The sequence below is a fragment of the Pinus tabuliformis genome, chromosome 2_2, assembly GCF_031772625.1.
Source record: "Pinus tabuliformis cultivar Carrire ecotype Pingquan chromosome 2_2, CPIR1, whole genome shotgun sequence".
NCBI lineage: Eukaryota > Viridiplantae > Streptophyta > Pinopsida > Pinales > Pinaceae > Pinus > Pinus tabuliformis.
Window position 1 is genome coordinate 430375841 of NC_142300.1, and position 26186 is coordinate 430402026.

The following is a 26186-nucleotide window of genomic DNA, read 5'->3' on the forward strand; positions in this document are numbered from 1 at the left end:
TTTGTGAGTTGGTTTCCTAACACATCGAATGGTTACACATTGGAAAACACTACTAAGAATTGTAATCCCATATACCATCGAGTATATTTGAGAGTCCACTATAGGTTGTTTTCCATCCATAGGTAACTAAGTCAGCTACCTTGTATACCATGATGCACTGAACACAACATTCGGTGATATTTCCTTCACATATGTTAAGTCATTGGTTCACTAAGTTGTATATTGTAGTTCACGCTTTCTTGGTAAACCTTTATGCCCAGTTACCCTTTTGTTTTGTTTGTATCTTTAATTTCTCAAATCATTTAACTAACTATGGAATACCATCCTTCCAAAGGAATACTCCTTAGTAGATATTAGGTTGAGACTAATGGCAACAGTTCCCAAGTCTGCCAATCAAGGAAGCCCACCTGATGGGAATCCTAGTCCTTGTCCTTCTTTTGGAAATATTGGTTCTCCTTATATGGAAATGTTGTCCCTCACCAAATTTACCATTGGTTTGCCAATTTGGTTAGTTTTCAACCCCTAAGGTCCCAAATGTCCAAACTGCATCTCAATCGAGTTCTCCTCCACTTGAACAACATCAACCTCATGTTGATCCTAAAATCGACCCTTTGACTTCTTCACCTATTATTTCCTCATCCCTTTCTTCCTCCTCTCATGGTGAAAGTCTTGATTCTAGTAACAACGAAGCTAAGAAGAAGAAGAAAAGGACAAAGAAGAAGAAGAAAAATAAGCAGGGGTAACCAGGAAACCATTTTTTACAAATGCAACTAATATGAACAAATCTTCCATCTAGCCTCATAAAGTTAAATTCCCTTGCATGTTATGTAAGGGTGATCACCTTCTTAGAGATTGTCCTAGCATTCCCAAGGTATTAGAAGTGTCATCCACAAGCTCACATTGGCCTTTGTCATCAGTTTCTAGATATCATGCTAGTGACATACCCTCAATTAGTGATAGGAAGGTCCATGAAAAAAAGGTTAAAGTCAAGCTTCCCTGTAAGTTATGTGAAGGGTATCATCCTATTAACCTTTGTCCTTATATAGATGAAGCCTCAAAATTGTTAGAAAATCTTACAGCTTCTCAACCACAACTTCCCGTTGGTTACCATAATATTTCTCCTAATCCTCCACTAGTTGATGAAGTGATTGATCAGAATCCCATTCCAATCAATCCCACTCTCTTTGAACATGAATCCCATGAGTCCATTCCAAACCAACCATTGGTTGAGAATTTTTTTAACTCAATTCCACCTTTAGTGGATTGTACCTTTCCCATTGAGAGTGAATTTCATACCACTCAGGATCTTCATGTTTCTTCAGATTCCAATGAACTGGAGAGAAATCCTCCTATTCCCATGGTACAGGGGGATAATCTTCCTATTCCTGAAAAACAAGGAGAAAATTTTCCCGTTCCTGCAACACCCCCTACAAGTAGTATGGGCACTTATTTTGATTGGAGTCGAATGACAATATATCATCTTCCTCCTTATGTGCCCTTTGAAATCATCATACAGGCTTATAATGTAGTCGTACCTAGCACAATTATAGATGAAGACGCATCTGTTAGTATTATGTCGTCAACTACATGGAAAGATCTAGGTTCCCATAGCTTGTTCCTATTACCTAGAATCTATTGGCTTTTAACAGAGGAACCAATCAACCATTAGGGATCCTTCCTAGGTTTCCTATTACTTTGGGAGGAAATATTGTCTATATCAATGTGATGGTTTTCCAAGGCCATTTTGATTTTAATTTACTCGTTGGGAGTGACCATGTTTATGTCATGGGAGATCTTGTCTCTTCACTCTTTCATGTGATGTGCTTCCTGGATGTAGTAAGAATTGCGACTATTGACCATTTTTTCGTTCGTTGGTCCTAATTTGACTCCCCATAAACCAAAACCCCTAAATGGTCCTTATATGTAAGTGGTATCTTCCCCACCATAGGTTAATTATGTGGCAACCTATCCCATTCATGTACCTACTGCTGAAGATGAGTCTTTCACTTTCTTCTCAAGTTATTTTGATCTAGATCCAGTAGGTGATATAGTGAATCTTTTACTGGAGGAAATGGAGCCCGATATTTTTATTAGATCCTATTATAATGGCTACAACCATCCTCCAAAATCTTTCCTATGCTTCATTTTGGAGCCTCCCTCCTCAAATCACAGCATCTCATCTTACATTGACCCATACACTTGTGCTTTAATTGTGTTTTATCTTCTACTTGCGGCTTGTCTTTTCCCAATTTCTTTCCTATCTAACCCACAAGCCGATCTCTTCACGTAGTTTCAACGCAGACCTAGGCCTTCCTTAGTGAACTGCACAACCTTAGAGGTAAACTAGCCTTCAGTCTAGGAATTTCATAGTCGAACCCCGCAGTGATCCTTCAGCTCCAAAAATGCACAAATTCATCTGACAAATTTTCTTCAACTGGGAAACTGTGCAAAGCATGAGAGGAAGCTTAAGCCACTCAGCCCAGGAATTGCGTAGAATCTTTCCCTTAGCAGTTGCTTGATGCATGAGCTAGTGAGTTGTCTAGTTTCCCCAAGAACTACACAATCTATTTGTGCATGCATGACAACTTTTTCCCAAAAAAAAAAAAAATCCCTAAAAAATAGGTATCTCTTTTTAGCAGTCAGAGTTACAGCTGAGTTATTTTGGGAAAGTGCTGCCAAGTGTCACTTTTTCCCAAATTTTTGTCCTTCGTGTCATAAGCCATGAATCGACCAAATATATTTAGTGGACACCCCCAGAGCACATTTTTAGATTCGATATTTGATCTCTAGAATTCCTGAGGAGATCTAGGAACCTTCAGCACGATCATCACAACTTTTTCAGGTAAGTATTTCTCTTCTAGTATTTTGTTGCTTTTTCTATCGCTTTTGTTTGTTTGGCTTCTAAGAGTGTTCTTTTACCCATTTTATTCAATGATCATTGGTATTTTTATTTGTTTTATCTTGTAGAATCTTTTTTTAAGTTTTACATTTCCTTTCCTAAGTGTCGCATACATAACCCAGTTTTTGCACTAACGGTCATCATTGCAGCGACTCTCTCCACAAGCTTCATTGTTCTTCAATTTAATTGATTCATGCACTCATTTTGTTTGCATGCATCATCATTCACTCATATTTTCACCCACCTTCACTTCTACTTTCATATCTCCTCATTTTTGTGTTGCCATTAGGCAGATCTGGGCTTCCTTGGCCCAGATCTAGCTCTTCCAAGGCATGGACTACCCATTTCTCGATCTGAAGGCTCTTCCCGAGCCCCAGAAATTGTGCAGAGGCTTCCAAAGCTTGGCCCCAACTATGCATTATGAAATTCCATGAGCCAATACTTAGCCTTGGTCACTGGGATTGCACAATCTGTAGTCCGAGCTAGCCTAACCTTGGTTGAACTGCACATTGCGTAGTTCCAGTCAGCAACACCTCCCCACTGGTAGCTAGAACTGCATAATGCATAGAACTAGTTGGAGGTTAGTCACCTCTAAGAGCCAGTATTAAGCAATTCTTCCCAGTAGATGCCCATTTTATTCTTTTATTTTCTATTGAGGTGCTTTCATTTAAATGCTAATATTTGCATTCCATGAGTGTCCTCTCTATCTCCAGTTACAACAGTTGTTGCGAAACTATCCAATAGTTACAGGTAACATGGCTTCTAGGAGAGTTTCATCATAGGAAACTATTGAAAGTAGCACTAGGGATGTAGTTGAGTAGTTGTTAGTGAGTTTACCAATTTATACAGACACTCAACTATTCATTGAGAATGGCATGAAGTTAACATGGCTGGAAATCAAGGATATCTTTGCAAGAGACTTTAAGGAGGATCTAGAAGATTGATAGGTGTATGTCAATATCCATCGGCTAGCCGTACATAAGGTTGCATGCAGGTACCCTGCATTCCCATGTGCATACATCATCGACTCAATTGTCTCACACATAGATCCCGAGACTATGACACTGAGCAGTACTAGTGCAACACAACTTGCTACCTTTAGGGAAGAGAATTACCATGAGATGTATCACTTACCTTAGCCTGTGTACCACATGGATGAACTTTTCTATGCCACTCACAACCATGTAAATACCATGGATATTATAAAGAGTTGGGTGAAGGAGCCGTTGAAATTCAAATCCACACCCAATCATGTTTACAAGAAAAAGTTACTCAGAAAGGCCTACCATTTCTTGATCATCTGTGCATGCAGATTGTATGGTCAAGAAATCATAGAGACCTTTCCACAAAATAGGGTGGTTGTTCTGGAATAGTTGCTGAATGATGGAAAACCATTCAACTGGTTAGATCTTTTGGGTCATTAGTTGAAATTCCACGTGGCTAACATCCAGAATCTCCCCAGGAATGAGAAAGCGATATTCTACGTCTTCGCGTATTTACTTGACACAATCTATGCCCAACATCAGTTTCCTGTAATGGGTGGGATGTGGACACCATAGAAGCAAGCCCTCAATATTTATTGTAAGTTTCTTTCTAAATGCAGCTACTGAGGATTTGTGGCGAGGCTAGTTGATAATTTCATCACCTCTGTGTATAAGTTGATCTTTGAGGAGGATCCACCTTGCATGTCCCAAGAAGAAATGTAGGGATTACTTAACACTACAAATTGGTATGCCTCATCCAGTGGCACCTTCATCAGGATGTTTGGGGGAGAGAATCCTCTGCATGTTCTATCAAGGTTTGCCATAGAAAAGTTGGTTATTCTGGTGGTTTCATATGACATCTCCATAAGGTTATCAGTATGGTTTCATAAAAGGGGGAAGGCACAATGATCTACTCTTCCTTTGCGGATTGGATTGTACAAGATTAAGAGAATGAAAGATGTGGATGTCAAAGTGAAGTAAATATGGAAGTATGATTTTGGCACTAGAGATTACAATCTATATGATCCCCACGAGATTTTCAAGAACCACTATGCGAGAGTTTATTGTCCATGGATTCACGGGGAATGTCATTGGGTAGAGGATGACCATTGGAGGTATTTCAAAAAACCTTTCCAAGCTCAATAAACTAGTCATCATAGCCACAGAATAGAAAACTACTATGTAGGCAGTTGCACAACAGGAAGCAACAACAACAACAACAATAAGCAGCACACCAACATAGGATAAGGGTAAGTGGAAGATTACCCAGAACCTAGAGGCTGAGAAACTCTAGAAGTTCAAAGAATATCCTCTCATTGAGAAAGCATCTTTGGGAGCAGGGGAAAAGAGGAAACTTCACATAAAGAGAGCATAACAAAGGAAGAGAGATAAGAAAAGGTTGGAGGAAGCCGAAAGGAAGTTGTAGGAAATAGAGAAGAAGTCAAAATAAGAATATGAGCTAAGAAGGAGAGAGGGGGAAGAGAAGCATAAATAGGAATAAGAAGAATGGCAAGGTGTGATCATAAATGAAACTACACCCATACAGGTTGAGGAGTTAGAAACAGAGCATATGAAGAACAAGGTGAGCAGATGTAGGATTGGTAGCTTGCTCAATAGATTGAGAAAATGGTCGAAGAAATGGACATGGAGGTTGGATAGGAGCCATAGGACCAAGATACCAACCACATGCCAAGAGAATCCGAGGTTTCCCCATAGTCTCCACTACCTTGAGTATCAAAACCAATCCCTAGTGAGAAAGGAGAGGTTGTTCTCCTTGATGATGATTCAGTGATGGATGTGTATAATGTGTCATTTGATGAGTTGTAGCAGAGGATTGTATAGGCATGCAGAAACATTTCCCAGGTCATCATGCGTCACCTGCATTCATGAAGGAAAGGGTGATACTGCTAGATTTCAGGAAGCATCCAATCGCCATGGCTGATGCCACTATGGCTTATCTAGGAGCCACAAAATCAAATGTCAATTTATTGTTAGAGGAGAATGGACAGATGGCTAAGAACTTGAAAGTGGCTAGGCAAAAAGAAAAACAATCAACATTATCTGCAATGGAAGAAATGAGGAAGCTGATACTTGCTGAAGTATTAGCTCTTGAGGCCACCATGTCGAAACTCTATGATGTATTTTTCACCATGCATAAGGCGGTTGTTCATTTATTTGGTTTTCAGTGGCAGAGAAGAAAGATTGTACAAACTATCAAAGACATACACACTTCTGTCTCCCATGTGTAGGAATGGACAATGAGATACAAAGCAACCTTGCATCACTTTCCCAAGAGGATGAGGCCACAGGCAGAGCTAGACAAAGCAAAGATCTGGATGTAATTTCAAAACTATGAGAAGCTCACCCCATTCGTCAGTAACATACCAGATTCATATACACGGTTGTTAAAGAGTTTAGATTTCATGGTGAGGAAACATAGGATATCGTCAATCGGTTCCCTCACCATAGCCACGGAGAAGAACCGAGTCTGACTAGAGATCGACAGGTACATGGAGTAGCTATCGGGAGACACCACTACTGATGACTTGGAGATGATCTCACAAAACATACATAGGTACATCAACGATCCTACCATAGTCAATAGCATGTTGCACATGCTTTAGGATGAGTTGGACAAAGGTTCCATGACCATATACCTGCAAGCTATGGAGGCAAGAGTCCACTTCCACAAAGACACTATCAAGCAGTATGGGGACACCATAGCATAGTACCAAGCTTGGTATCAGTATGTCACCAAGAGTCATCAAGTGGATGTTGCCGAGTTGGTATTTCCCAAAACTTCTGAGTAATAGTGTTTTGTCTTGTTAGGATGTCTCTAGCCTATTTTGCCTGACATGGGTATATGTGTAAAATGTATATTATTTTTAAATATGTTGTAAGTTAAATTCCAAGTGTCATTAATGGACTGTGAATAGTCACTATGTAATGTAATGAGTTATTTGTAAATAAGTTGAAGATTCGTGAGGGTAATCTGAGAGTCAAGGGGGAATGTCAAGGGTTACCCCACCCTTTGTTATAAATAGAACCTCATAACTCATAGAACTGGCTTTTGGGAGACAAGCTTTTGGCTAGGCTTAGGGTTAAAGAAGGCTTGGGAGTATTGTGATGAGCCTTGGCTTCTCCATAGTGTGGAGCGAGTATACATTTTATGAGGAGTAGGTGTTCATCACTATCATGTTCCACTATTGGGGTGAGTGGTTGTCAATGGTGTATATATGGATGGAACTTTCACTTAAAAATAATATAACTAAGCCAACACATTTTAATGCATATGTTTTTATTGTAGTTGGGCTATTCTGGTTTCTTTAGAAATATATGTTGTTTAGCTTACGAATTTTCTTATGAATTATTTTGTTTGCAATTGTATGAATCTAGTTGAAGGCGTGTTGTTGGATTAGCCCATCACTTTGTTTTGTGGACTATTCCACATTGGAGAATATGATGTAATTTCGCTTGTATGTTCCTTTCATGATGCGTACTATTACAGGATACTAAGCGACACACTTCATTTCGCTTCTGTGTGTTAGAACCCCCGTGCATCTCACTTGAATCGCTGCAAGGTCACACACTTACTTCTGACCAAAGTAATTATACTTATATTTGCGCGCCACCACGGTCAAGGCAATACATTACCACCCACTGTTGGGGCTCCTACTCCAAATGGTATGAGGTCTAGTTGGGACTTCTTACCAGGGAGATCTCCTTCAATGTTGGCAGGTCCAACACTGTCAACATCTTTTGTGGTAGAAGGAGGGCTAGATTACAAGTTGAGCCCTCAAAGTTTGTTTTGAATCTCTGCATATCATTCATGACATACATCATAATCTCAACCCCGACATGTTTTTCTCACGCTCATGATTTCAAAGTTTCGGAGGATGTCATTGATGACTTTTCACGACTTAAATATGATAGTGAATACATAACAAACTTGTTAAGACACGTAGTTTCCTTTTTAGGCTTCTGATGGACCTCTAAATTAAGGCCCATGCCTTTAAATTAAAACATAAATGAAGGCCTATGACCATCCTTTAGCACATTAAACCTATCTTTATACATTAGATAAATTACTTTTAAATTTAATATATTCACTAGGAAGGTTTATGAATAATTGGATATTCATGCCTAATATTATTTATTTTTGTGGAATATTATGAGAATATTGGGCAGATTATGAAGATTTGGAGGAGGAGATAATTTAGGGACTTGTTCCGTACTATAAGAGGATCAATAATAAATAATAAATCAACAAGATATTATGGAATTATGGCACATATTATGGAACTCCCATGATTGAGAAAATCTATGAATGTGTTCCACTAATCAAGGGACCAGATCCACTAATCAAAGGATTTTGGTGGGGAAAGGTTCCTCCATTCATGGGGAATGATTCCTAATAATTTTGTATAAATACCAAGTCAACTTTGCCTGAAGATGGAGATTTTCATTAGTATTATTCTGGATATTTTTGCAGCTCCATTGTATTTTCTTGCAGGGGTGTAATTCTATTGATGAAAATAATGAATATTGTGTCATTTTTAGCTTCTAAATCTTGTTATCCTCCATAGGTATCTAAGTTTCCTTGGGCTTGTCCATCCCAGGAGCCTCACATCCCTTTCGTATAATATTCTTTCCTTCCTTTCACTTTTTATTCACATGCATCTCTTGTTTTTATTTCTTTCTATTTCTTCATTTAGTATTAATGATTTCTTGTTGTAGGATTGAGTTAAATTGTTGATGTAAGTTATTTTGTAGGATCACAAGAATTATTTCATCCTTGGAAAAGCTTTGGAAGTTCATAGTAATCATTGAACTACTTGGATTAATCTTCTTATTCCGAAATCTAGAATTCTGGACCTCCTTTGTGGCAAAGAACAATAAATTTATGCTATTTTTTAGAGCATGCTAACAAACCTCAATAAAGTTGGTTCAACTTGTGTTAGATCACAAAAACATTCTAGTTCATAAAAACAATTATCCCATTGTATTTGCACTTGATTTGGTTATGCATTTTTTAGATTTACTAGCTCACTAATTCTCGAATTTATAGATTTTCAACTAGTAGTGTTTTTCTATTTTTTAGCATCGGTTAACAAAGGAATTTTTTAGTGATTCGACTTGGAATGGGGACCCAAGACATCCTTGTTAATAAAAAAAAAATTCCCATCCAATTTGGAGTTGATTTGCTTGGTCATTCGATGAATTATAGTAAATATGTACATCCTGTAGTAAATCACTGTAGCATCCTGTAGGAAACCCTGTTTTGAGCCCGAATTGAGAAACAACATCATTGAAGCTGGGCTATGCCTCTGCTTGACCTCCATGCCATCAAGACCATTTTTACCCTCTTTCTCCCCACTTAGGTTAGCATTTTTCTAGTTTTCAAGGGTAGGATTTGATTTCCATTTCTTCTATGTTCAGTGTTATATTAGATCTCATCAATGTTTTCTATCATTCTACAAAGTTTTCCTCATGCATGAAGTAGACAACTAGCTCATGAAAGTATGTTTCCTCTAGATAATTGAAATTCTTCTTGTTTGCATGATTTTTCAATAAATGTCAATGTTTGACGTAGTGCAGGTGTTTTAGGAGAACATAGAGATTTCATAGTCAACAACCTCATCCCAACTTCATCCACCCATGGTCCTCACTTTCTTTCACTAAACCCTCACCAATTTCATCATTTCACAAGGAAAATTCTCTAAGATTTTTAAGAAAATCCATCAATATCCCAACTTTGGTTTTGAGTTCTGAAGTGGTCCTAGGCACTCCCTTGCCTCATTCCATCCTCCAATCATCTTCCCTAAGCTTTGCATCACCTTCAACATCCATCCTTTTTTTCTCGGCTATATCCTGTAGGTTTTAATGGCATCCTGTAAAAAATCATGTAGCATCCTATAGGAAACCCTGTTTTGAGGCTGAATTGAGGAAAAATCCTCTAGGAAGCTAGAAAAGGATCCATACTTGTCTCCCAAGCCTTCCACATCACCAAAATAGATTAGCTTTCACACTCTCACATGAAAAAAGACAGAAAGAAAAACATATTTATTTTATTCATTTACATGCACATTAGAATAAGGTTTGATGGTTTGAATCTGCATGCTTAGGATAGTAGGATTGCATACATGTTAACTTAGAATTCTTTTGAAGAAAAAGCTCTTAGTAATTAGTTAGAAAATGGTGTGTTTTATCATTTGATTTTAGTCTCTTTCCTTGTAGTTTCTTTCTTACAATAGGTTAAGGTTCCATTTCGAACATTTCATTTTCTGCAATTAGTTTAGTATTCCAATTCAGTACATGCACTCCATTACATCATGACAGCAAAGGAAGGGCACATTGTATGTTGCACATATATTTTTGATACCTCTTATGTTTGTAAAAACCACGGGTTGATAATTAAAGTCAGGTAGCCTTGGGAGTTTCGTCATTCTTGTTGCGATACTGAGGCTGATCACTTTTGGGCACCATTGTTGAGGAGGCATCAAAGTATGCATTGTTTTCTTCCCTAGTTGATTCATTTCTTTTTAATTTTTGGAAAAACAAAAATTTCATTAGACATATTTCATTTCAGAAGTAGAAAAGTACATTGCATTATAGTTTTCATGCAATCATAGAAAAACAATATCTCCAACACCAATCCACCCCCCCATTTGATCACGTGGTTTAGTAAGAGCCACATCACCATCCACTTTTATAGGTAGAAGAAGAAGATGGCAAAGAATGTAGAAGAAATGGATGGAGATGATGAGTAAGATCCTCTTGGATTTCCCATTCAAGTTACTGATGGTAGTGTGCACATGAAGAACATCCCTCCATCTTTTCTTCTAAAATTTCATGGTCTAAGGTTAGAGGTTTTGGAAACACTTCTCATTGAATTTGAAATTGTTTGTATATCTTATGGTTACTTATCAAAAACTCAAAAATTGAGATTGTTTCAGGCAACATTGAATGGTAGAGCTCTTAAATGGTTCATGAGTTTAGGGACTAATTCAATAAGATCATGGAATGATATGCAAAATATATTTCTAGAAAAATATAAAGATCATGATCTTAAAGAAGAAATATTTAGAATGTATAAAAGAAAAGATGATAATTTAGAGGATCTAATAGAGAGGTTCATCTATAATGTTAAACGGGGAAAACTACACCATTTAGGATTTGACAAACTAAAAAATATCTTACTTAGGAAAATTAGGGATGAATGGATTAATCTCCTTGATCTCGTGAGTACAGGTGATGTATACCAATTATCATTTGAAGAAATTTTTGAAACATGCAAACACATATCAAGAGGAAGGGCAAGAGTAAGTCAATCAGCATCAGGATCGGTAAGTCAAGCTAAACTTGGAAATTTGTTTCATGATTTTAAAACATAAATTCTTAACAATCTAACCGAACAAGTAGAAATGTTAAGAATACAAAATGAGCAAAAGGAATATGTTTGTGTTGTCCATGCAGAATCACATGATGTTAAATGTTGCTCCTCATTACCAAGGTTGAAGGAAGTTCACCAAGAGGACAATGGAGCAAGTCAATTCGAAAGCAGCAATGTTATGTAGCTCCAAGAGGACCATGGCAGCCTATTCAGCCTGATATGATGCAAGAGCCTAATTCACAATTTCAAGCTTATGCACATCCACCTAAAAGTAATTGGAACACACCCTTTCCTTGGCGACATTGGCCATCTCAACCCAAAAATCAATATTGGCAAGGAACTTATGGGAGCCATCCACAATATCCTCAGTAGTTTCCTCAATATCCTCCATACCAAACTCCATGTTATCCTTACCATTCACCTCCACCACAACCACAACCCCAAACACATCCATCTCAAATATCCACTCCCACTCAACTACTTGTACCACCATTTCCAAACCCACACGTTGAAGTAGCTCAACCCACTTACAATGCTAAGGTACAACACTTCCAAACATCTCCTCTTGAGCTCAATGGTATTCACCATAGCTCAGGAAGAGTACTTCAAAAAATAGATTCTCTTGATACCATTGAAGGACTACATCTAGAAGAAGAAGATTTGAAAGAGAATATTAAAGAACCATGGGTTGCACTTCATGAAGAGCAGACATCAAAATCAAAGATTGAGAAAGCTCCCTCATGGTTACCATCAAATCCTCCATGCATTGAAGAGATCAATCAGCAAAAAGAGGAAGACTTGAAGGTCATGATAGAAGAAGACATCTAAGATGGTCCAAATCAACAAGTGGACTAGAGGTATCACAACTATATTGAAATATGGTTCCAGACAGTCACTAAGTTGTAGCAATACTCTCTTCTTCAATTGTGCTTGATATCATCAAGGTCAAATCATTTGGTCTCTGAAATCCAGGTACATGTCAAAGCATACATTTCAAGCCTACACATCATTTTTTCTATCATATTGATGTGCACATGGATCCATTAGAAGTATTCTCATACTTGAAAGTGATTTTGTTTTCTCAAGTAGGGTAGGGTAGAAGAAAAAAATTTGATGAAAAAAGGAGAGAAAAAAATAAAAATCTCAGGTGAAAACCTCCTTGGAGGCGCCTGAGATTGGCTCATTGATTTAAAACCTCTATGAGGCAGTCAATGGGTTGGGAAAGAAAGAAAAAAGGGAAAAAAGAAAATGATCCTAGGTGAAAACCTCCTTTCATGCACCTAGGCAGGCCTACTAGTTGAAAACCTTCTTGAGGCAGCTAGTAGGTATAGAAAAAATAGAAAAAATAAAAACAATCTTTGTTTCATGTATCTCTTTGATGAATGCATGTACTCTCCAACATCGACAAGCAATAAGAACAAGTTGGTACCAAAAGGAAAATTGGTCAAGCCTAGTCAAAACAATTCACATTTTGACTTTCTCCTCCATCGCTAAAATGCTCCAATAAGGCAAAGGCCATGCCAATCCATCACCCTCATGTATTTCGACCATCCACCCATCATTCTCAAGCTTCTACTATTCAATTTTCTTGTTTTCCTAAAAAACTACAGGATGCTTTGTTTTACTACAGGATACAAAAATACATAGAGCATAAATTTGTTTTTGCCATAACTTGAAAACCATGCATCAATTTGCCAACCTGTTTCACGGGGAGATGCATATGGATGATGGTAACATTCTCAAGCAATTTCAGCAAATTCTAGTGCACAGTTTCAAGAAATTAGCGCCCATAGCCTAAAGCCATTTTTGTATTTTTTCGATATTTGTGCATCCATTTAAAACTTTATCTTACTGGGAGATGCATATGGATGATGGTAACATGCCCAAAAAATTTCAACAGATCCCGGTGCACGGTTTCCAAAAAATTGACCTCCATCACCTTCAGCCATTTTTATATTTTATCGAGATTTGTGCATCCATTTACCAATTTTGTTTTATGGGAAGGTGCATAATGATGATGGCAACATGCTTAAAAGGTTTCAAGTCAATCCATCCTACCATTTGGGAGATATGGACAAAACAAGTCGTTGTCCTAAAAACCTACAAGATTCCCTGAGATTCTACAGGATATACAACAACACCTACAAGATTGGAAGTCAGCATTTTAAAAAAGGAAAAATAGAGGTTGGCTTCATCAAGCACTGTTAAGGAGGTAGGCTCTACATTTCCGCATATTTTCCCAAGTGAAAGGAATATAAAAAACCCTTCTACTTTGTTGAATGTGATTGTAGCACAAGGGAATTGTATACACGGGATTTTTTAATTTCATATCAGACATATACAAACCTCCATCCAGTAGAGAAAATGATAGGGGAACCCATCAACACAGTGAGGATTCATCAGCATCCTCCTGTACTAGAGATATTCATAAGGCACAATTGGTTGGGTTTCTTTGAAAATTTGAGGTGATATGATGATGAAGTAGCCAGAGATTTGCAGTCAGCTTTAGCATGGATATCCAGAGGTCAAAGAAGCTCCTCTAAATCTTAGCAGCAACATCAGCATCATTAGCATCACCATCCAACACCTGCACATCAACATCAACTCAACAACAACATGCAGGTCTCTCCAACAACCATCAGGTAGGTACATGTATGCAACATTCTTGGCCTCTTCTCTTGAGCATATTATAGTTAGAAATTTGTTGTCAATGCATGAGAGAGGAGGTTTTATAATCTAAGGATTGGTCATTAGTATTAGTCGCTTTCAACTAGTTAATTGCAGCTCACTCCTTCACTCGTGAAATATTGAAAAGTCAAATTATGAAGGATGATGATTTCAAGAATTGAGGAGAGCCATTAAAATAAGAAATTTTGCAAAGGCCAAAGTCACCATAGAACTCCATGGACATTAGGCAATCATCTAGGCCACAAAAAATAAGAAGGCAACAAAAGAAAATGAGGCATTCACCATCAAAACAAAACTCAAACTGTAGTGATGAAAAGATGTTTTCCAAGAGGTCTCCAATCTATTTCTAGCTTTATGACAATGCCTAAAAATGGAAAAAAGGCATGGGAGTCAATTTGAGGGCTTTTCCTAGGCTCAGAATATCATTTATGGTCAAAAATGGGTTTCTCATAGTTTTAACAAGGTTTCTTATAGGTTTCCTGTAGCTTTAACATGGATTACTATAGGATGTCATAGTTCTCATCTAAAGGCAGTTTGAAGGTTTTAGAGGTGTCCAAATGGTGGAACAAGGTAGTAGAAGGTTGATAAGGATATGGAAGACCTTGTTAAATTGAAAAATATTCAAGAACTCATCTTGAACAAGGGCAAGAAAGAAAGCTAATGGTCTCAACAAATAGTGATTTTTCTTTGCACAAACATGTTTTTGGGCTTTTCCTTGGATAACTAGTATCCGATATTCTTAATGCACAAGAGAGAGGCTGCTAGCACCATGGATGAGGCATAATGAGGTCGCTAAGTTGCTCAGAGGATGAGAAACACTTTCAGCAGGGGGTATGATGGGCCTCTAAATTAGATATAAATTAAGGCCCATGCCTCTAAATTAAAACATAAATTAAGGTCTATGACCATCCTTCAACACATTAAACCTCTCTTTCTTGATTAGATAAATTATTTTTAACTTTATTATATTCATTAGGAAGGTTGATGAATAATTGGATATTCGTGCCTAATATTATTTATTTTTGTGGAATATTATGAGAATATTGGGCATATTAGGAAGATTTGGAGGAGGAGATAATTTAGGGACATGTTCCCCACTATAAGAGGATCAATAATAAATAATAAATCAACAAAATATTATGGAATTATGGCAGAGATTGTGGAACTCCAATGATTGAGAAAATCTAGTAATGTGTTCCACTAATCCAGGGACTAGATCCACTAATCAAGGGATTTTGGTGGGGAAAGCTTCCTCCATTCATGGGGAATGATTCCCAATCATTTTGTATAAGTACCAAGTCAAATTTCCTTCTATATGGATATTTTCATTAGTTTTATTGTGGAGAGACCTTGTATTTTTTCATCTCCATTGTATTTTCTTGTAGGGATGTAATTCTAATGATGAAAATAATGAAGATTGGTGTCATCTTTAGCTTATAAATATTTTTCTCCTCCATAGGTCTCTGAGTTTCATTGGGATTGGCCATCCTAGGAGCCTCAGAGCTCTTTTGTATCATTTTCTTTCCTTCTTTTCACTTCTTATTCACATGCATCTCTTGTTTTTATTTCTTTCTATTTCTGCATTTAATATTAATGATTTCTTATTGTAGGATTCAGTTAAATTATTGATGTAATTTCTTTTGAGGGATCACAAGCATTATTTCATCCTTGGAAAATATTTTTAAGTTCATAGTAATCATTGAGATGCTTGGATTAATCTTCTTATTCCCAAATCTAAATTTCTGGACCTCCTTTGTGGCAAAGAACAATAAATTTTTGCTATTTTTTAGAGCATGCTAACAAGATTCAATCAAGTTGGTTCCACTTGCATTAGATCAAAAAAACATTCCAATTCATAAACAAAAAATAACCCCATTGCATTTTCACTTGATTTGGTTAGGCATTTTTTAGATTTACTAGCTCGCTAGTTCTTGAGTTTCTAGATTTTCGACTAGTAATATTTTTCTATTTTTTAGCATGGGTTAGCAAAGGTATTTTTGAGTTATTCCACTTGGAATGGGGACCTAAGACATCCTAGTTAATAAAAAAAGTTGTCCCATCCAATTTGGAGTTGATTTTCTTGGTCCTTCGATGAATTATAGTAAATCATTATATCTTGTAGTAAATCAATGTAACATATTGTAGGAAAGCTTGTTTTGAGCCCGAATTGAGAAAAATCATCATTGAAGCTAGGATTAGGCCTCTACTTGACCTCTGAGCCATCAAGACCATTTTAACCCTCTTTCTCACCACTTAGGTCAGTGTTTTTCTAGTTTGCAAGGGTATGACTTTATTTCCATTTCTTCTATATTTAGTCTTACATTAGATCTCATCAATGTTCTATATCATTCTACAAATTTTTCCTCATGCATGAAGTAGACAACTAGCTCATGAAATTCTGTATCCTCTAGATAATTGAAATTCTTCTTGTTTGCATGATTTTTAGGTAAATGTCAATGTTTGATGCAGTGCAGGTGTTTCAGGAGTACAGAGAGATTTCATAGTCAGGAACCTCATCCCAACTTCATCCACCCATGGTCCTCACTTTCTTTCACTAAACCCTCACCAATTTCATCATTTCACAAGGAAACTTCTCCAAGATTTTTGAGCAAATCCATCCATCTCCCAACATTTTTTTGAGTTCTGATGTGGTCCTAGACACTCTCTTCCCTCATTCCATCCACAAACCACCTTCCCTAAGCTTTCCATCACCTTCAAAATCCATCCTTTTGCTCTTGGTTGTATCCTGTAGGTTTTCATGGGATCTTGTAGGCCTTTAGGACATCCTCTAGAAATCATGTAGCATCCTATAGGAAACCTTGTTTTGAGGCCGAATTGAGGAAAAGTCCTTTAGGAAGCTAGCAAAGGGTCCCTACTTGTCTCCCAATCCTTCTGACCATTCACCATCATCTCCAAGCCACTTGCCACATCACCAAAAGAGATTAGCTTTCACACTATCACATGAAAAAGGACAAAAAGAAAAATAGATTTATTTTATTCATTTACATGCATAGTAGTAGAATGTTTGATGGTTTGAATCTACATGCTTAGGACAGTAGGATTTCATACATCTTAACTTATCATTCTTTTGAATCAAAGCCTCTTAGCAGTTAGTTAGAAAATGGTGTTTTTTATCATTTGATTATAGTCTCCTTCCTTGTACTTTCTTTCTTGCAATAGGTTAAGGTTCCATTTTGAAGATTTCATTTTCTACAATTAGTTTAGGATTTGAATTCAGTACATGCACTCCATTACATCATGACAGCAAAGGAAGGGCACATTGTATGCTGCACATATAGTGTCGATACCTCTTAAGTTTGTACGAACCCCAGGTTGATAATTAAAGTTGGTAGCCTTGGGATTTGTAGCATTCTTGTTGCGATACTGAGGCTCACAAGCCTCTATTATCAGAGTGCAGGTCACGCGAATGACATTTCCTAGGGGTTGTTCACTTACACATTTGACAGGTACATTAAGAAATGGTTTCTGACATTTCTCATAGCCTCTATTCACTCTTTCAATGACATGATCAGAGAGTTAGGTCATGCTTTATTTCATTATGATTGTAAAGAACATAATCACTAAATATTAAAATTACGAAAAGCACCTAACGAATCTGTGGCGCAATTTTATCAACATTTTCATCATCTTTGTTTTGAACTTTTGGAAGATGAAGTTGATTCAGAATTTCTCACTGAAGGGTTTAAGTGTCTTCTTCGCATATCTGACAATACACACATGTTATAATATTTCAAGCCCCTCCCAAGATACCTTGGTGTTAGAGCTTCTAAATATGAGATGGGAAAGTTTGCTGTCATAAATGACCCTCCATCCTCTTCTAATAAAACAACTCTAGATCCATAGGATGAGGTGGGAGAACTTGTGAATCCACCTGTTGAACTGTCACCTCCTCCCACCTCACCTGCTCTGGATTTCTGTGAAAATTTTTACTTTGATCCTGATGGTTGTCACATGGTCTCATATCCTTGACCTCTACCTTTGGGTTCATTTACTCCTCCACATTGTGGTGTCTTGTGTTCATCCATTCCATATTCCACATGTGATGTTCATGAGGATCAAGTAATGGATGGAGTTGGTGTTGAGTAGCCAACTTGTGCTATCATTTTTTATGAGTATGAGTGGGAATATGAAGAAGAATTTATGGTGAAGGATGACCTCCTTGTTGACCTAGATTGTCATTGATGTCAATATGGAAATATTTTTGATGAGTAAACAATGATGTGAGGCCAATGAGAAGTAGAGAAGATCCTTGAAGAAACAGGAGCAAGAAGACATGAGGAGAAACCATAGGAAAGCCAAGACAATCAAGCCACTAGAGAGAATATCAGAAGTCATAGGAGCTATCAAAGTAGAGAAGAAGTATTTGAGTGGTATCGGAAGACACAGGAAAGCCAAGTAGGTGTAAGAGCGGGAGATTGAGGAGGATCCATATCAGGAGTATCGGATGTAATATATGCCAAAGAAGTTAACAAAGGAGCCAAAAGGGTGGAGGAGGAGCCAAAAGAGCAGAGGAGTATATAATATCGGTAGAAATCAAGAAGATGGATGAAGAGTGAATGCAAGTGGCTATATTCCAAAAGGTGGGTTTGTAATAATGGTAGTGGTTTTCGAGCGGATGCTAGGCAGTAAGTGGTATTTAGAGGAGAGCACCTGATTCCATTAACCAAGTGACACGTAGCATGAGGGTGGAGAGAGAAATCCACTTTATTGGGCAGGTATTCTCCGTGCTATTTTTCCAACCGAAATCTCTGATAGTCGTTGGATCTCGCATGAGTTAATCTATGGTGGATAATGAGCCTGATAAAGGTAAGCATCGATAAACGCGCCAAGACTATGGAAAAGCGGAAAATATAAGTTCCCGTGTGTTTGTGTATACTCTCATTATATGAGGGTTATAATAGAATTAAAGAGGATAAAGGGTTATGGGTTACGTTTTCATTAACCGAAGTTTAGAACGGAGGAGTATATATATTATATAGATGTGATACAATACACGGGCCTGAGGGTTCCATTGTAATACACTTTAAAGTTACATTTCATCCGCCATATCGCAAGCCTCTTTAAAGCTTTGCCACATTAAAATGCCGATTGCGATACATATGCAGATCCGCTGCAATGTTATAACATGCCCTATTGTAATATCACGTCTGTCGCAATATCGCAAGACTGGTTAAAGTTTTTGCCACATTGAAATCCAACGATTGCGATATAATTGCAGACCTGACTACACCATTATAGCATGGCTTAATCAAATGTCACATCTGCGATAATCACAATGTACAAAGGAATGTCAATCTGGGGATTGTAATAAGGGTATGGACCTAACTGACTTATTAATAATTGTTTAATACCATATCACATCTACTCTATCGTTAGTTGGGAATCGGCTATGTTATGTGTGAATCTCCAGAAGCGGCGATTGAAATAAAAGGATGACATGGCATGTGGTACCTCTATATGACTATAGTCTCTCTTATATGGTTTCCTTTAACAATTAATGTATATTGTATGAATATTAAAAAGGGTCTGTGATATTTTTTAATATGCAACACTATCGTAATTTGGCCCCTCTTCCATATTAACGTGTCCTATGCGTATTGATGGATTTGAAGAGACAGAGGAAGCTGAAAGATCAAGTGAGCGTTGAGGAAGCCAAAGGTTAGGGGTATCAAGAATATAAAACAGAGAACAAGGAAAGTTTAGGGTTACTGGCAAAGTGTAAGAAAATAAAGGAAGCCGAAGCTCTAGCAGAAATGGAAGGAAAAGGAGGACAGAAGTAAGTCATAGGCCCAACAGGGTTGGTAGCAAAGAATTTGAACCAAACAGATTTAGACAGTTTACAACAAAGGGTTGGAGCCCTTGAGGTCAGTGCCTCAGAACTGAAAGGATTGGTGTCCTGGGAGTTGGTGCTCCTAAATTCAAGGTTGGTTCCTTGACAAGACAAAGTTGGTGCCTTGGAGGTTGGAGTCCAAGTTGGTTCTTGACAGCTAGTTGAAATCATATATATATATATATATATATATATGTGTGTGTGTGTGTGTATATATGTATATATATATTGATATTGTACTTGATTTATTGCAAAGATCATATTAATAAGAGCATTTATTCCTGTTATCTATTTTTTTGTTCCAATTATAAATGTTTTAAATGATAAAAATTATAATTGAAAAGAAATATTGATTCACCCCAGCCCCCCCAGTATTTCCAACAATTGGTATCAGAGCGGGCTTCTTCATATCAGCCTAATAGCTTGAAGAAGGATTATTAGTCACCATGAGAAATCAAGGTGTCAGGAAGACCTCTTGTTACACAAAAAATATCATCACCATGATTATTTGCAGTCAGTATGGGTCTATCATCACTTGTACTATCCTCCTAAGCGAGTCTCAGACCTCAGCTCTTCAAATCAAGCTTTGGAAATGAGAGAAAGACATTAAAAATCAATGTAACTCTGGTTCCGCACTTTCTCTCATTGTCTCCTGCGGTCCCGCACCTTCTGTGTACAAAAACTACAGACTTGCCTGCTCTGTCCCTAACGGTGTAGGTGTGGACCCCTGTGAAAGTCAAAAGGCGCAAGTTTTATCTTAAAAAACTCACTTTGGGTTAATTCTAGAGGTTTCTAGAAGGAATTTTGATGTGGATTGTTCGCTCTGAGGTGGTTCATGCATCCCAAAAGAGAAGGAGCTAATCCCTTGATGAGAGGAGCTATCCCTTTGAAGGAGGGCTTTATCCCTTTGAAGGAGGACCTAGTAACCTCCCTCCATTTCACTATAAATATAGGCATTGGGCTGGTTGCTGGGGAGGTTAGAAGCTGGACATTTTTGAGGGTAAATGCTAGTGAAATCAAGACTTCCTAGTTGAGCTTAAGAGAAGAGATCACACATCTTTTTGGCTTCATTGGTGAGTGAGTGAACTTTTCAAAGTAGAGGAGACTTCTTGCTGGACCCTGGGAGGAGCTTGTACAGCGTCAAGGCAAAGGTTGTAAAGTTCTTCTTCTTTTGAATTAATACAATCAAACTCATTTTTCTCAACAAGTATCTTATGTTATTTGTTTCATGGACTCCTTGACTTTCATGTTAAATATGTTTTATGCAATTGGATTTTCAGGTGCTATTTAATTTGTTTGCCTTGTTTGTGTTTGCAGATTCACGAAAAGGAGCTCATTTGGATCAAAGGAGCGAGGGCATCCACAAGCTTGCGTTGGACCTAAGGTAGGCCCTAAAAAACACTTGTTTGCCATTGTATATTAAAGGATATTTAGAGAAAGATAGTGTCTGGTTGATTTTCTTGTCATTAGGTCTTCTTTAGATTCTAGGAAGGTCTATCTTGTCCGCAAGATCGACTTATTCCATGTAACAAAATGGCGACTCCACTGGGAACTTGATTGTTTTCCTTGTTTTTACTTTGACCTAAGAAACTCTATTTTTGTTTCTGTTTTTGGCTTGTTGTGTGTAAAATTGGGTAGAGTTTGTAGATCCAGGGTTATTTTTCATTTTTCATAGCTTTGGGAGAGGACGCACCCTAGCCGTTTGACACAGTGCGTACTTACCCGTAGCTTGGCTTTTAGCACAGAGCGGGACCGCACCTGTGCCAACTGTGGGCCTGCGGACCCTGTCAAAATTTTGAAAACCCTAAGATTTCCTCTGTTAGTCAGCTTAGTTTGTGTTTAGAAATTGTTATCCTCTACCCAAACTTGCATATAACTTGTCAGAAGCTTTCCTTGAATTGATTTCGTTAGTGTTAGGGTTTTAGGTGAAATTCCTAGGAGTTTTGCTTGTTGGGTTTGTTTTTCATTGTGGTTGTGTAGTGGCTCTGAGCTTAGAAGCTGTAGGGACTTCAGATCGCCTTAGTGTCTGCCAGCCTTCTTATGAGTCTGACCATTAATGAAATCTCCCCTTGTTTGAGGAATCTGCTTTGAGTTTTCTCTTTACAAAACTTCGAACAGCTTGTGTTTGAGAGTTTGGATTTTCATTTTCAAAAAGAAAACAAAATTGGTTGTTCTTGACTTATTTGTGATTCTGCATAAATTGGTCCCTAGCTTACATCTAGCTAAGTAAAGCATCCTTAAAAAAGACTTTTAGTAGGCTTTGACTTCAAATAGGTTTTTATAGTTTGTAGATCTCAAAGTTAGTCATTTTCATTAGTTTTGAGTGTTTTATTAAAAAATATAAAAAATCTCTTTTGGGAAAAAGTTTGTTTTTTGTAGTGATTGAGTGCTTTGAAACGAAAAGGGAAATTTTTGTGAAATAACTAGTTGTCTTGTTTTGAGTGCTTTGGAAAGGAAAAGCTCTTCTTTAAATTTGTTGAACTGAGAAAGATTTGTGTTTACAAAGTATTTGCATTCTCAAACTCTTTCTTAGTTTAGAAGTTCATCGAAGAGAAAAAGATTGTTTAGATCATCTTAGGTGCATTTTTTTAGTGATTTTGAGTCAAGTCTTCATACCATGAGTTTCATCTCCGCACCTTTGGACTTAAACAAAAGCCACTAAAATTAACGCTTAAAGTAAAATTCACCTAGTAACATTTTTATTTCTAGGGCTCTGATACACCAACTTAGCTTAGGCTAGTGTCTTGGAGTAGGAGAGTAATTAACTCTCCAAGACAGTAAAAACAAACAAGTAGTTGTATCTTGTGGTAGGGAAGAAATCCAATTGTTGCATTTATGCTCTGGGAAAGCTCCTCTTAAAGGAGAAGCACGAGATCATGTCCAAACCAGTGTGGGAATCAATCCTTCCTCATTGGGAACGACGCCAGATATTCACGTATTAAAAACGGTAAACCTCGGATTAACCATTGTCGAGGAGCCTGGGGTCACTTGTTGGTAAACCTTGGATTATGTCAAGGAGCCTTCAAGGGGATTGAGCTCGCTACTCTGCCCTTGCGTGTGTATCGGATCGTAGACTGTCCCCCCAGGTGTATTTGTCTCAGTTGGTAACATTAGTGGCCATATTCTTTAGGACTCTTTCTGAGGTGACAGTGGTGGGAAGATCCCACTGTACCTGGAGCAGACGTTGGCTAGACTCACTTGGATTTTCTGGGGGGGTTCACTTCACTCGAGACGGTTAAGTGGAGGAACTTGTGCCAGTCTATTCATTAAGCAGGTTGCCGGGGTAACTGTTCCAACCGCCATTTCTGTATTGAACTCTGCGATGTTGGATTTCATCACCAACTAGTGTTTTCAGTACGGAAAGTTACTGTTTGTGTGTGTTTGAACTCCTAGATTCTTTAGGCGTGTGATTCAAATTTGTTTGGTTCTTTAGAGACTTTAGGTGCTTTTCATTGTGATTTTACTTTGTTTGCGTGTGAAGTAGTTAAAAGTTTTTAACTGTGGCTGAATTACCAAGACAGTCCTATAGACTTCGGGGCCAGTCTCCTGAGTTTGTAAACGTGGCTGAGTTACTGAGGAGGTCTCGTAGACTTTGGGGCCAACCTCCTGAGGAAGTACCAAGCTAGCTTGAAGGCTTGAAAGTCCTCATAACTCCTAGAGACAGTAGAGTTGGGTCACCTGAGGAAGGAGAATCTTCTTTGATAGTACATCCTGATTTTCAACCGTTAGTAGCAGATTATAATCCATAGTCAGTGTCTGTTTCTGAAATTGCTGGTAGATTTTCATCTACTAGTGATATAGGTGAAGAACCTGAAATATCCGAGCCTGAAAGTGAATTTGCTACTACTCCGACATCGGGGTTTGTTTCTCTAACTTATAGTGGTCCTGGTTCACCTAGGGTAGAAAGAGTAATCACCCAAGATCTTCCTTCTGGACTTATTGCTATTGAAGAACTTGCTCCGGAAGAAGAAGTAGGCATCCCTATCCCTGAAAATAAACCTGTTATCGAACTAAGGGAGCGTGAATCAATTTTTTACAGTCCTCCTAGGAGTAGTTCTTGGTATCTTTCTTTGACTAATTTTCTAGAAAACTCAGGGTTAAGTTTTTCACCACCTCGTGCTCCTTATCACCCAACACCTAGAGGTTTTTATACTCCCGTCAATATGGCAGGGCAGTCATCTATGTTTACTCAATCGCCCGAATCTTTTTTGTACGGCGGTCCTTCTGTTCCCGCCAGGTATCAGTCACTTTCTGGTACTTTTTCGGGATCATATCCTCAACCCATTGAGTAAGGGTTATTAACTGGAAACAATGGTACTAAGCTGTTGAGCGTAGAAGACATTCTTATGATGTCAGGTTCTATTCCCAATCCTCAACCTCAAGGTGGCCAGTTACCATCTGGGGGGCAGCCTCAATTAACACCTGGGGGTCAACCTCAAGGTACACAATTTGCATCTAGGGGGAAACCTCAAGGACAGTACATACCTATGGGACAGTACGTTCCTCAAGGTCAACCCCAGACTCAATATGTACCCCAAGGTCAACCCCAGTATCAATTTATACCTCAAGGTCAACCCCAGTATCAGTATGTGCCTCAAGGGTATCAACCCCAAGGTCAATACTCGAACCAAGGTTTCCAACCACCCCAAGGTCAAACCTATGTTCAAGGAACGGGAAATGTACCTTTCAATTATCAATCCTACCCTCAACCGGGTTATGGTCCTCAGTATTCTCAACCTGTTATGGGTCAGTACCCCGGAATGAATATAGTGTGGGATCCATCGCAATTTCAACAGGTATTGTAGCCAAGTGTACAGTTGTCATCTCAAACTAGACAACCCTTAGTTTCTGCTTCACCCCAACAACCAGTCCAGTCTAACATTCAAACTTCTGTATCTTCGGTAGTTTCTCAGCCTGGGCCTAGTACACCTCGTACTCTGCGTCAAACGACTGCTACAACTGCCGCAACATCTGTTCAGTCTACCCCACCTACTTCTGGAGTATCCATAGCTCCGGTTTCTAATGTTCCTGTATCTACTCCTCAGACATCTTTACCACCGTCTGGATCTATGAATCAAACTTAATTTCAGATGCCTATAGGACAACCTGGTTTAAGTACGGTTGTCACAAGTCAACCATAATTCACCTATCAATCGTACCAGGGACAGTACCAATTCGGTCATGCTGTGCAGCAACCAGTTTCTCAGTATCAACTGTACCCTGGGTACACTTATCAACAACCTCAACAACCCCAGTACGGTCTGGTTAATCCTGGTTTTCCAGGAGGATACAATATCCCAAACGCGATTCCTATTCCTAGTTATCCTGGATATCCTCCTCCTGGGGCTGGTCTCATGACCCAGAGTTTTAGGGATCCTAATCGGCAATTACCATTTATCGCAACTTTGGACTTACCTGACTTGTCGTGCCTAACGAATGATCCCATTAATTATCTTCCATTTTGGCCGCCAATGCCGAATAAGTTACCCAGTGACATTCCCAAGTTCGAAGGTAAATCAGGAGAGGACCCGTTGAACCATGTGATGACTTATCACCTCTAGTGTGCGTCTAACTCCATTTCAGATGATTCGATCCATCTTAGACTTTTCCAGCGCACTCTAATTGGTCTCACGGCCAAGTAGTACATTGATTTACCGCGAGGCACTTTTTATAATTTTAGTCAGTTAGCTACCTCGTTTTTAACTCATTTTCAGTTGCTAGTCCGATATGACAATGGCACGGAATTGTTAACTTCGCTAAAAAAATCGACATCCACTTACATTTCGGATCATATTCATGAGTGGAGACATCGACGACGTTTAGTGAAGGTATTTATTCCAGATCAGATCTTGGCTGAGTGGTTTGTAAACTCTTTGTTGCCAAAGATCCCTGAAGATGTTGCTAAAGCCGAAGTTGCTACTGAGGAGCAAGTAATTGCTCAAGCATAGTACCTTGACTTGGTCTATACTCAGTCAGGTACATTACACGAAAAAATCCCCGATCTCCCCAAGCAAAATCAAATCGCTACAGCTCCTTCGGGATCTCATGCCGCTGATGGTATGATTGGTATGGTTAACACTAAAGGTAAGAAGAAATCTTCCAAGAATTCTTCTCCCATCATAACCTTTCCCGATTCTCCAACAGGAGATTCTTCTGCAACGATTTCCACCGATATTCATGTTGTAGAGTCATCTACAGCCAAATCAAAATCTGGTGGGAAGAAGAAAGGAAAGAAGAAAAATAAAACAGACAAAAGTTCAAAGGAGAAACCTGAAAAGGCCGAATCCAATGATGAAAAGTGCAAACCTCGTTATCCTTGTCTCATTTGTGATGATGAAAATTTTACAAGAGATTTCCCTCATCGTGCAGAGG